This window comes from Pinus tabuliformis, chromosome J (genome assembly GCF_031772625.1).
Source record: "Pinus tabuliformis cultivar Carrire ecotype Pingquan chromosome J, CPIR1, whole genome shotgun sequence".
Taxonomy (NCBI): domain Eukaryota; kingdom Viridiplantae; phylum Streptophyta; class Pinopsida; order Pinales; family Pinaceae; genus Pinus; species Pinus tabuliformis.
The window spans coordinates 1,099,734,640-1,099,747,196 of record NC_142295.1 but is presented as its reverse complement, the minus strand read 5'-3'; the positions used below and the strand labels follow the sequence as shown (position 1 = coordinate 1,099,747,196).

Here is a 12,557-nt window from a genome sequence, read left to right as displayed (position 1 = left end):
GACCCCCACCACTATTTCTTTCAGTTTTCTTAATTGTAGCACAATTTACTATTTTTGGCAGCGTTTCGGGCCTTGAACTTTTGAACCCGTTTTGAGGCCCTAAACAACGTTTTTTTTGGAAAAGGGGCAAACTGTAGCTTGCAACAAGGGTTTGCAGTCAAAAGTTGTAGTCCTCAGATAGATCTTTCTAACTAGGTATCATACGCGTCAAACGGAGATCGTATGCCAAAATTACGACCCCGGGAAGTTGATGTTAAATCCAACAAAGCCCATAAAATTTTGGCGCTTCATCTCCTAGGGTTAGGCTTTTGGATGTTAAGGTGTTCCATTGTTTCTCAAAAATAAATAGGCCTCTGAGCCTCACTGTAACACAGTTCAGAAGGCATGTGGCTGCTACATCACTTCTCAGAGATAAGCTACCATCGCCCAAGCTAGTTTATTTCCATTTTGCATGTAAACAGTGTTTCAATACTTTGTTATTAATGAACTAAAGTTTCGTTTTCGCTCTAGCTTTGTGTTTCTGTTTATATTTGTATTTCATTTCATTCCTTCATAAATCTGGATCAATGGTGTCAGAGCGGTCTACTCTTTCTTTGTTTTTCTGTGCATGTCACCAACGAGGTTGGGGTATAAGGAGTTGGGACTTAAAACTGGTTGAACCCTTGCAAGACCGCCCCTGTCGACACCAACAACCTCCCATGGCAGAAGAAGCAAAAGACGAGGGAATAGGAGATCCTATCAAGTTGCTGCTCGAAGAAGCCCTCAAGCTGCAAAGGAACGAGATGGTGGACAAATTTGCCCAAATCCTTCGACAAATGCCCACTGGTGACACATCTTCATCTAGCAGTCACTTCAGAGATGCCACCCCCTTCAAGGTACAAGTGAACTTCGATACTCCTATATCCGGAGGTCAAATAGATGCAGACGTTGCAGATAAATGGTTGAATCTACTGGAGGGTTATTTTTCATACCATAGTTTCTCTGATAGGGAGAAGATTACTTTTGCATTGCTTAAGGCCACTCCCTATGTCAAGGACTGGTGGGAAACTTATTGTGAGAAAAGGATCGAGGAACCCTCTCTGTTCACAACCACACGCACTTGGAGCTCTTTTTGAGATGTTGCCAAGGAACAGTATTACCTCGTGGGGAGTTATGAGGACAAATACATACAATGGACCACACTATGGCAGCAAAGGGACCAAGATGTGCATGAGCTCACAAATATTTTTCATACTCTACGCACAACGGTGGGTATCAAAGACTCTGAGCTACATCTGGTGCTCAAGTACCGTCATTATCTGTACAAATACATTCAGGAAGAAATGGAGTTCTTGGACATCTCGCTTGGTGCAGCATACTGATATGCTACCAAAAGATTAAAAATAAAATAAACAGAAGAAGCGTGACTTTAGATCTGTGAGTCAGAAGCAGGGCAAGAGCACCCCCAGACCACAGAACAAAGGACAGAGCCAAGGTGGAGCAGCCCTGGACAACCCATGGAAGCTGCAAGCAAAGAATGGCACCACAAAGACAAAGGACACAGGAAAGTGGTGTGAGTTCCACAAAAGCCCCACTCACAACACAAATGAGTGTCACACCAAGTAGTCATTGGTGGGTGAGATGAAAGCTTCAAACTCTGATGCATGTTCTAATTCTGAGCCAGAACCCGACAACAGGAATGACAAGGGAAGCAAATTGTTGACGCAGAACCCAGTGCCATCGTTGCCACATCCAAGGCCTGGAAAATTGAGCTCGAAGATCCAGAGGAGGGGGAGCAACTCTTCCACTCACAGATGTGGGTGAAGGGTTCTCCGACGCAGTTCATTGTCGACACCGGGAGTCAAAAAATCCTCATTTCAGCATATGTCGTTAAGCGATTGGGCCTACCGACCACACAACACTCGCAGTCATACACCATTGGGTGGCTACACCAAGAACAAGCTCTCCACGTCAGCCAGCAGTGGCGTCTTCCCTACAGCATCAAGCCCTTCACAGATGAGGTACTATATGATGTTACTCCTCTTGATGTTTGTGTTGTGTTATTAGGCCAACCATACTTGTGGAAGTGTCATGTTGTGTATGAGTCTAGGCCTCGCATTGTTATTATCACTTTAGGAAATAAGTTAGACAGGATACCAAAGGTAGCCCCACCTATAGCCATCTCTTTGATCTGTGCTAAGCAATGCTGTAAGATCATCTCCCAAACCGAGAAATTTGTTTTCTTATTTATTCGCTCTCAAAGCAAGGGAAGGATAGTAGCCACATTCGTGGCCCCCCGGAAGGGTTCCCCACATAGCAATAGCAAGTGGATAAGGTCATTGAAGAATACAAGTACATCTTCTCTTCACCCATAGGGGTACCTTTGCAATATGAGGTCAAGCATTCGATCGATCCGACTCTCGGAGCACCTCTACCCAATGGGCCGATATACTGCCACTCCATTTTGGAAAATGAAAAAAACAAGCAACAAATCAAGGAGTTGTGGTAAAAAGGGCACATCCGACCAAGTTCCTCACCTTGTGGGAGCCTGATTGTACTTGTACAGAAGAAGGATGGAACCTGGAGGATTTACATTGATTATCGGGCACTTAACAAAATCATTGTTAGGAACAGGTACCCAATCCCACAGATTGATGACCTTCTTGACCAGCTCAAGGGGCCAAGTATTTCAGAAAGATCAATTTGAAATCTGGCTATCATTAGGTTCTAATAGAACCCACAGATGTATAGAAGACCACCTTCAAATCCAAGGAGGGCCTTTTTGAGTGGTTAGTCATGCCTTTCGGGTTGACAAATGCACCTGCAAATTTTATGAGGTTGATGGATGACATCTGCAGCCCTTCACCAACTCATTTGTGGTTGTATATCTGAACGACATCCTCATCTTCAGCAAGAGTTGGGAAGAGCACCTGCAACACAATCGGCAGGTCCTTTACACTTTGCAGCAACAGAAACTATGCCAACTTGGAGAAATGCACCTTAGGTATGAGCCAGGTCCAATATCTAGGCTACATCATTGATGAGCAGGGCATGCATGCGAATCCGGCTAAGATCTAAATCATTCGGGATTGGTCAGCCTCAACCACTTTAATAGAGCTTCGTAGCTTTTTGGGCCTTACCAATTTTTATCAGAGGCTTGTGTTGGGATTCTATCATATCACTTGGCCTTTGGGTCAGGTTACCAAGGGCGGAGCGAAGGCAAAGTTTTTCTGGTCTGAGTCCCAACAACATTTCCATACCTGCAACAACCATTTGAAATTGAGACAAAAGCCTCTGACTATGCTATTGGTGCATTTCTCACACAGCATGGGCATTTGATAGCATACCGCACCTTAGGTATGAGCCAGGTCCAATATCTAGGCTACATCATTGATGAGCAGGACATGCATGCGAATCCGGCTAAGATCTAAATCATTCGGGATTGGTCAGCCTCGACCACTTTAATAGAGCTTCGTAGCTTTTTGGGCCTTACCAATTTTTATCAGAGGTTCGTGTTGGGATTCTATCATATCACTTGGCCTATGGGTCAGGTTACCAAGGGCGGAGCGAAGGCAAAGTTTTTCTGGTCCGAGTCCCAACAACATTTCCATACCTACAACAACCATTTGAAATTAAGACAAAAGCCTCCGACTATGCTATTGGTGCATTTCTCACACAGCATGGGCATTTGATGGCATATCATAGTGACACTTTTCGATACAATTTGGAAATACCCCACCTATGATAAAGAGATGTATTCTATCGTGTAGGAGTGTTGGCAATGGAAACATTACATTATAGGTAAGGAGACGGTCATCCACAGATCAATAACCTCTTCAGTTTTTACAGAAACAAGGGAACTTGCAGAACGATCAGCATTAGAAGTGGTCTACATATCTACAACAATTCCACCCAAACATTAAATGCAAAAAGGGCAGCACCAATCATGTTGCAGATTGCCTCAGTCGGCCCCGAGTTGCAGCGCTAACTACTATTCTCAACTCCTGTGGCCACGAGACCTCCTGATGGCCGCAACTATACAAAAATGATCCAGAGTCCGCAACCACATACCAGATGCTAGTGTATGGCAAGCAAGTTCCAAATTTTCACCTCAAAGACACCTTATTATGCTACCTAGGCCACCTTTGTGTTCCTTCAAGCAAGCGTGCCAAGTTGATTTGAGAGGCGTACTACAGTCAGGTCGCAAGACACTTTGGTGTGGAGAAAACTGTGGTTGTGCTACAGAAGTATTTTTATTGGCCAAAACTCTGACAAGATGTTGCAAAACATATCGGATCATGCATTGCCTATGCCATCGCCAAGCCAACCATCAAGAAGCAAGGTCTGTACACTCCTCTGCCTACTCCCAACCTGTTGAGAAATCTAGAGCATAGCAATTAAGTGATTTCTCATTCATAGATAACTGCTTGTGAATGCTTTTTACTTCTTTTCCTTAGGTTATTATAGTGTTCTTCTTCATCAAACAACTACCAATGCATAAACCATAAAGAGACACAAAATGTAGACGATCAACCACGGCCAAAACCTCTCCCACTTGAGAGGAAAACCCAAACGAATTACTCTTCTTATAGAAACTTCAATTGAGGAATACCAACCCCAAGACCCTTAACCTATTTTCCATTCCACAACCAAGGCACAAGTCCCTTTCACTGCTTCTCTTTCATGCCCAATTCAACACTTGGTCCAACTGCTTGCTTTCCTTTGTACCTCAACTATACTTCAGATCTCGGCTACCTTTCTCTCTGCTTCAGACCTGCAACTTCTTGGCTTCCTTTTGAAACCCTAGCACGTATAAATTATCAACTTTGGAACCTTGATTCCCTTTGCTTTAGGTGGAGGCAGCTTCCTTGGCAACTCGGCTTGATAATGAACTTGTTCTCTTCCTTAATTTGTCCTTCAAAGGAGACTATGATACCTCAACTTCTTCTGCAGTGGACAGCATGTCAACACCCTTTCTTCGCATGTGTGGATTAGATCAACCCAAAACAAATCAGAAATGATCTTGATTATATCCTCCTTTCCTCTTGCTTGGTTATAGGCTTCCTAGATGAACTTCACACCTCTTATTACAGACTTCTCCTTCATCGAAAAACTGTCTCTGAAATGAGGCCAAGCTGCCCTATTTATAGTGGTTGGAGCATCCATAATAAGCCGACTTGAACTGTGGGTGAGCCGACATGTCTTTTGGAGCAAATTCATTATTTCATTTAAGGCTGACTTGAAGGAGATGCTTGAACTTGGTATTGGAGAGTTATTTGACTCTTTCATTAACTCATATACAAATGTAACATGCCCAAGAAGGGTCCTTCATACATGACAATGACTCAATTTGACTTTATGACCAATCCCAAGGGCTTACAATGGGAGCTATTGCTAAAAATAAAATTCCTTGCTCATGAAACACATGAGACAAGCATTACAATAATACCTTTATTTTATTTTTCTTCTTTCCAGCAATTACATAAAATCACAATTACACATCATTATGAAGACCGAACCTAGTTACACTTTTCAACACTCCCTCCTAACTAGAGAGGTATTCATAATCCATACAAGGTACTTGGACATTCTCAATCTGAAGAATTCTCATAAGAAGAGTTGAATTGGTAATCCATTTGTTTAGCATCATATCAACCAGCATTGTCACATAACAAGGCCTTGACTAATAGCTCTATCTCTCCACAAGATCAGAGTTCAATGCTGGCGAGTCCAATGATGTATAGACACCCTCATCATTGTTCTCTCAGAGTATGTTCCACCAGGACTATTCTTATCTTCAATTCCCAGTCCTCAAAGAATATCGACCCTCTATGACTAATCTTATCTTGGATGACCTAACTCATCCTCAAAGAGCATCAGATGTCATATGTTTACCCAATCCTCCATTTTGTCTTCCCAAGTGAAGACAAGAATGACGTGTCTACCTATCCCTCTTAATTAGGGAGGACATACCTATTCCAATGAAGGAATGTACCTAAGCTCCCTCTTGGCTTAGGAATTTTGCTTCCAAGTTTCTACCAAGTAAGAAACTTGTTTCCAGGCTCCCTCTTAATTAGGGACCTACAGCAGCTCCTCAGGTGGAGATGATGGGACAACCAAAGCTGCTTCGAGAACTCCTCACAATGTCATGAACTTCTCATCTTTATCTAGGAGTCTTCATGTTTTGGGACTTCTTCGTAGGCATAAACCATCCATCACTTTCATCCATGAGTCAGTGATGTCATTATTCCTTTCATCGGAAAGTGATCCATCAATTCATATTTGGTCTTCCTTCGTGCCATGGTGCCTTCTTCATGCCACGTTTCCTTAAGGATCGTTAATCCTACTATATGGACATTATGGGTGGAAGATATCCATAGATCTTCCCTTGGCAACCCTGCATAAGCCCATCCAGATATCGTTCAAAAAATAAAGGAATGAACATTAAATCAAAATTACCTTTGTGATGGTCTTTCATCATGACATCTTCTAGTTTGCATCAACATCCTGCATACACATTGACACATCTCCCCACAATATATGTTGTCAAGGGTCTCTTTCTTTTTCAGACTTCATCAGAGTCTACATATCTTTCATGGAGATATCAGATCTCTCAGTCCTCGGATGTTGTTTACCTTTATCCATTGTTTCATATTCCATGATCTCTTCCTTTCTTTCTTCAGATATTTTCTTCTGAGGAACTTTTAATCAAAGTTTCTCCAATCACTGTCAACCACCTCATATTTCATATGAGGACATATTATGTTGATTCCATCTAGACAAAGTGTGACTCATGCCTCCCTGCATCCTTTTCAAAGGATGAGATCCTTTCTTTTGATCATGCTCTCGAGATAGAGCATTTATTCATGTTTACCTGCAACCATATGACATGACTCTACAATATCGAACACAAGCATACATACCTCATTTTTCTTTAGGTTGTCCAGAATTCCTTCAGCAACTTCCTTGATTGAAGGAACTTCAATCCCATGATCTGCTTCACCTTTTCTATCATCATACCATCATCCCATGAATTCCACAAGTTGGAATTCTTGATGAAACCCTTGCGTCCTTTTGATTGGTAATCCTTCCAACAAAGATTCCAATAGAGGATCTTGAGTACCCTCATTCAGCAGATGTTTCTTCTTGACTAATGTATGATGAGTTTTGTACCAGATGACTTCCTTTTTCTTTTTCCCACGAGTGCTTCGAATGAGGTTACCAAGAGTTATATCCTTTCATAGACTTAATCAGCAATCGTACATGCTTCCCTATGATGATGTCACGAGCTCTTACTTCTAATGCTTTTCATGATGACATTTCCTAACATGATGCATCCTATACTTAAAGGTTCCTAATAGTTATAGGAAAACTTGAAAACAAAACTTCAAAAGAGCTAGGAGAGGAAGACTATCTCAATCACAATAGAGATCTTTTACTTCCTTTTTCTTGGATTTCTTCTTTTCAGCTTCCTCCACTTCCTTAGTGATATGGGCTTCTTCTCTTCCGCTATTGTTATTGTCCTTCTTAACCTTAGGACAATCTCTCTTGTAATGCCCATATTCTTGCCATCCATAGCATTGAATCTTAGCCATGATCTTCTTTTTTACGACCAAACTTTCCAAATTTTCCCTTTCTTTTTTTCATTGTAGCATAAGTTTAATTTTACTCACCTGATCCTACACCAAATTTTGCTTTTAGCCAGGATTCTTCAATCTTGCATAATGACCATAGATCCTGGAATGGAGTAGCTTCTTTCTTCCCATAAATACTTGAAGTAAAGTAACCCAACTCCTCTGATAGTTAGTACTACTGTGGTCATTTCTCTATCAGACATGACTTCTCCCAGAGCTTGACGTTGATCCCTAATTTCAAATATCCTCAAAGTATGAGGCTATTCCTCCTCCTCTTAACATCTTTAGCTTGTAGATTTCTTGCCTTAATGAGATGACTTCTCCTGCAGTGCTTACGGAATATAACTCTACCAGTTTGTCATAAATTTCTTTTGAAGTTTCGAGTTTTGATACATATGGAATGAGGGGATCCTTGATGGATTCTATGAGAATCCTTTGAGCCCTCACTTTCCCTTTCATAAATTTCACAAGTGCTTAAGCATCTTCTTTGACTGGTTTGGCAATATATCCTTTGACATGTTCCATAACCTTATTTTCAATGAGATTCAGATTTGTCTTCTTCTTCCATGTAAGATAGTTTGAAGCCCCAACCAACTTGTTGCTTTCCTTGCAAAAGACAGTTTGACAGATTCAAACATAAATATACTTACTTGAGAAGATGCTTCTTTTACTTGATACCTCCTTGAAATTGATGATAGTAAAGATGAGAGAGAACTTTTCCTTGATGAAGATAGATCTCTTCAAGAGTGATCCTTGATTCCACAAAGAAGGATATCACTTTAAATCTTTTGATGGTAAGGACCTTGCTTCAATGAGAGGGAGATCGCCTTAGAATTTTTATGACAACGTCCTTGATCTTGCTTCTTAGAAAGGAACTTGATGTACAAGTCCTTCAACTTGAGTAGGGTTTTTGAGGTCTTTTGATGATGACTAGGGGATCCCTAGATTTCCTTCTAATGTAGACCTTTTCTTCGATCTAGGGTTTTGTCACTTCCTTGTAGATCTTGACTTTGCTGATGATATTCTTGGATTTGCTTTGGTGTCTTTCCAGCGATTTGATCTTTGAGTGTCCCTTGATAAGATGCTCGCCCTTGACTTTGTCACCTTAGCTTTGATACCATGTTGAGAAATCTAGGGCATAGCAATTAGGTGATTTCTCTTTAATAGATAATTGCTTGTGAACGATTTTTACTTCTTAGATTAAGATCTTCTTTTACTTAGGTTATTTAGTGTTCTTCTTCATCAAACAACTTCCAATGCATAAACAATAACAGACAAGATACACAGAATGTAGGTGAACATCCAGGGCCAAAACCTCTCCCACTTGAGAGGAAAACCCAAACGAATTCTTCTTCTTATAGAGACTTCAATTGACGAATACCAAGACCAAGACCCTTGACCTATTTGCCACTCCAAGACCAAGACAGCCAGCCCTAGGAATCTATCTCCATGGACTATCTGTCTCACCTCCCTTCTACCAAGCATGGTAATGACTGTGTATTTGTGGTCATGGACAGATTTTCTAAGATGGCTATATTGGTGGCCTGCAAAAAAGAGTATCATAGTAGAGGGCATTGTCAAACGCTTCTTTGAAGGAGTGTGGGTACATTTTGGGATCCACAAACCATTATATCAGATCGGGACAGCAAGCTCCTGAGCACATTTTGATCGAGCCTCTGGACATTATTGGACACCAAGCTTACCAAGTCAACTGCATTCCATCCCCACACTGATGGCCAGAAGGAGCTCGACAACAAGATGATAGTGCACATACTACGCATGTACAACTCCAAGCATCCACGAACTTGGAATGAGAGCCTTCCCTATGTGCAACACAGCTATAACAAAGCTCTCTATTGCTCGACTTGTCACAGTCCCTTTCAAGTGTGTATGGGATTTCAACCATTGTGTCTGACTGATGTTGCCATGCATCAGGCGACTACTCAGGCAAAATTTGCGCAAGTACAATCTGAGGCTGACAAACCAACCTGGTTTATTAAACACATCCAGCACATCCGCTAGCAAGTTCACGACATCTTGGATAAGTCCAATGCCAAGTACAAGCAGTGACATGATTAGCATGTTTCAAGTGGCCAACAAAGTTTGGTTGTATTTGCAGACCGAACGCCTTGTCGGAGCCCATCGAAAGCTCTGACCACTCCGATACGAGCTTACACCATCACCAAGGTTATGATAGGCAATGTTTCTGAGCTTAGCATTCCCCCATTCCTTGGCATGCGCCCAGTGTTCAATGTGGACCGCCTTCGGACATACTTTCCACCATTGTTGGATGCCTCAGTGATTGTCGAACAGCTAACACCAACAAAGCTCAACCCTGACTGCATGGAACAAGCCACAACTAATAGGATAGGATCATGGACACATAGATCAAGACCACTCACCAATAGAAGATCCAATTGTATCGGGTTTTCAAAGTTGGCCAACTCTTGCACCAAGGCAAGTGGCTCACCGGGGACTAAGTTCAGTAGAAGTTTCCCCATATCATGGAGGCACTCAACGTCGCAGTTTTAAAAACCAGTCCGGTCAAACTAGTTTGTTAGCTCCCTGAGATATCAAACCAACCCAACAAATCTGATTAGTTGGTTGGTCAGGACCGATTGGGTACCAAATCGGCCAGTTTGGTACCTGACCAACCGGTTTTGTAAAAAACTAGATGGTTAGAAACATGTGGTTGGGCATGTGGGTGGGACTCCTAGGTGGTTTTTAGCAAACCATGGAAGGTTCCTTTCTAAATTTAGCCATGTAACCTTATAAAAGGATGCATATGCTCCTATTTGCCTAGACATTTGATTTCTAGTGTTTGTGCACATAAGAGAGCTTAGACAATTCTGCAACAACATTGAGTTTTGGAGCAACAACAACAAGTTTGGAGGCTTTTCGTCATCTTGGAACTAATTCGGAGTTGTCTAGTGGAGTTGGGGGTGTTGATCCCAAACAAGATCTAGTAGTTGAACCAAGAGCTGAAGGAAGTGAACCACCAAGACCAAGCATGGCACATGGTGATTCGTGAGGGAAGCAATAGTTGTGCAGCTCAACGAACTTGTGCTTCTAGTTCTGCTAGGCCTAGTGTTGTTGCTCATGCTACTACTAGTATTGTTATTGAAGCTAGAGAGGAGTTTGAGGAGACCTCAAACTCTGAGCTAGATGATGTTTATGTAGCTCCTGGTCATGATCACATGTGTAGTAGACTAGTATTGGTGATGAGTTTGATGAGTGATCACGTCGATCAGTGATTTGTAGTAGCTAGCGGCCTAGTAGCTTGAGTTGTAGCATTGTTTTTGGACTCAAGAGGCCATTTAGAGCCTCATTATAGCATTGTTTTTGGACTCTGTAGGCCATTCAAAACCTCATTGGTTATGTATTTTGTCAATAATATCATTTATATGTGTTGCCCTAGGTGCCATTTTGATATAGGCACCCTTACATGGTGTATAGATGAGAATACTTTCCATATTTTGTCTCTAATGGTTTGGAATCATGGTTTGTAATTTTAAAAATAATTTTTTCATTAAAATTAATTATTTTATGTATTTTTTCTAATTTCGGTTTTATTGAATCTGGTTCGATCCAATTTGATCTGGTATCGATTCGAATCACAGTTAGATAGGCGGTCGGTTTGAAACCTAATTTTGATTATTAAAACTATGCAACGCAATGGGAGCCAATGCTTCCTAGGGGGGAGAGTTGATCCTGGTGGATATTGGTGGCCACCCGCCTATTCCACTTGGAACCTCGGCATTGTTTCTTTCAGTTTACTTAATTGTAGCACATTTTACTATTTTTGGCAATTTTTCAAGTCTTGTACCTCTAGAGCCATTTTGAGGCCCTAAACGACCTTTTTTTTGGAAAACGAGCAAACTTGTACCCTGTGGCAAGGGCTTGCAATCAAAAGTTGTGTTCCTCAGATAGATCTTTCTAATGAGGTATCGTACACATCAAACGGAGTTCATATGCCAAAGTTACGACCCCAGGAAGTTGATGTACCAATTTACCCCAACAGGGCCCATAGACTTTTGGCACTTCATCTCCTAGGGTTAGGGTTTTGGATGTTTAGGGTTTTCCACTGTTTCTCATTAATAAATAGGCCTTTGAGCCTCATTGTAACACAGTTCAGAAGGCATGTAGCCGCCACATCTTTTCTCAGAGATAAGTTACCATTGCTCGTGCTAGTTTATTTCTATTTTGCATGTAAACAGTTTTCAATGCTTTGTTATTAATGAATTGAAGTTTTGTTTTTGTTGTAGCTTTGTGTTTTTGTTTGTATCTGTAATTCATTTTGTTCCCTCATAAATCTCGATCATATGGAGAGGCCAATACACAAGTGTGAAAGGACACACATTTGTGTGAGAGAGAGTCCAAGGGGCCAAGTATCTGAGAAAGGGTTCTTATTTGTGGAGGACGAGTACAAGAACATTGCTAAGAAGAGAAGTTGCAGCTATCTGGAAAGGCCAAGATCTATTTTGTGCAATTGAGACCAAGAGAAAATTGTTTGTGGGAGAGGGTCACAAGCTTGGCCACATAGATACAGAGTTGAAGTCAGATCAGAGTACATTGAGGGTTGTTAAGGTAGGTCAAGGCCTACTGTAGGGCAACCATGGACTAGAAGAGCCCAGAACAGGCTAGTCGAGGGCCTAATGAGGGCAAAAGGAGCTATCCAAGGGTCCAATGAATATTTTGTAGGTGATATGTTGATAGGGGGTTGCCCAAGGGTCAAAAGGAGGTTGTTGAGTGTGTTGGACTGAGTTAAGAATCAATCTTTATAAGGGTAGCACAGAAGTCGAGCCTCTGTGTAGGCTTGTAGGACAAGCCACAACCAGGAGGGCGAGTAAAGGAGGTTGGCCAAGGTTTGTAATGGACTAGACAAATGTTTGTTATAGTGAACAAGAACAACAGTGGTTATAAAGGACAAAGGCTACAACAAGG

The 12,557-nt window shown here is 41.6% G+C and overlaps 1 protein-coding gene and 1 pseudogene across 1 annotated transcript in view; one reads left to right on the top strand and one right to left on the bottom strand.

Moving 5' to 3' along the window:
- The window catches only part of LOC149230880 (cytochrome P450 72A397-like), a 97,698-nt gene that overhangs the window by 47,934 nt on the left and 37,207 nt on the right, over nucleotides 1-12,557 (bottom strand). The window lies entirely within an intron of this gene.
- Nucleotides 699-12,557, top strand: part of LOC149230881 (annexin-like protein RJ4 pseudogene) — a 30,514-nt pseudogene continuing 18,655 nt past the window's right edge.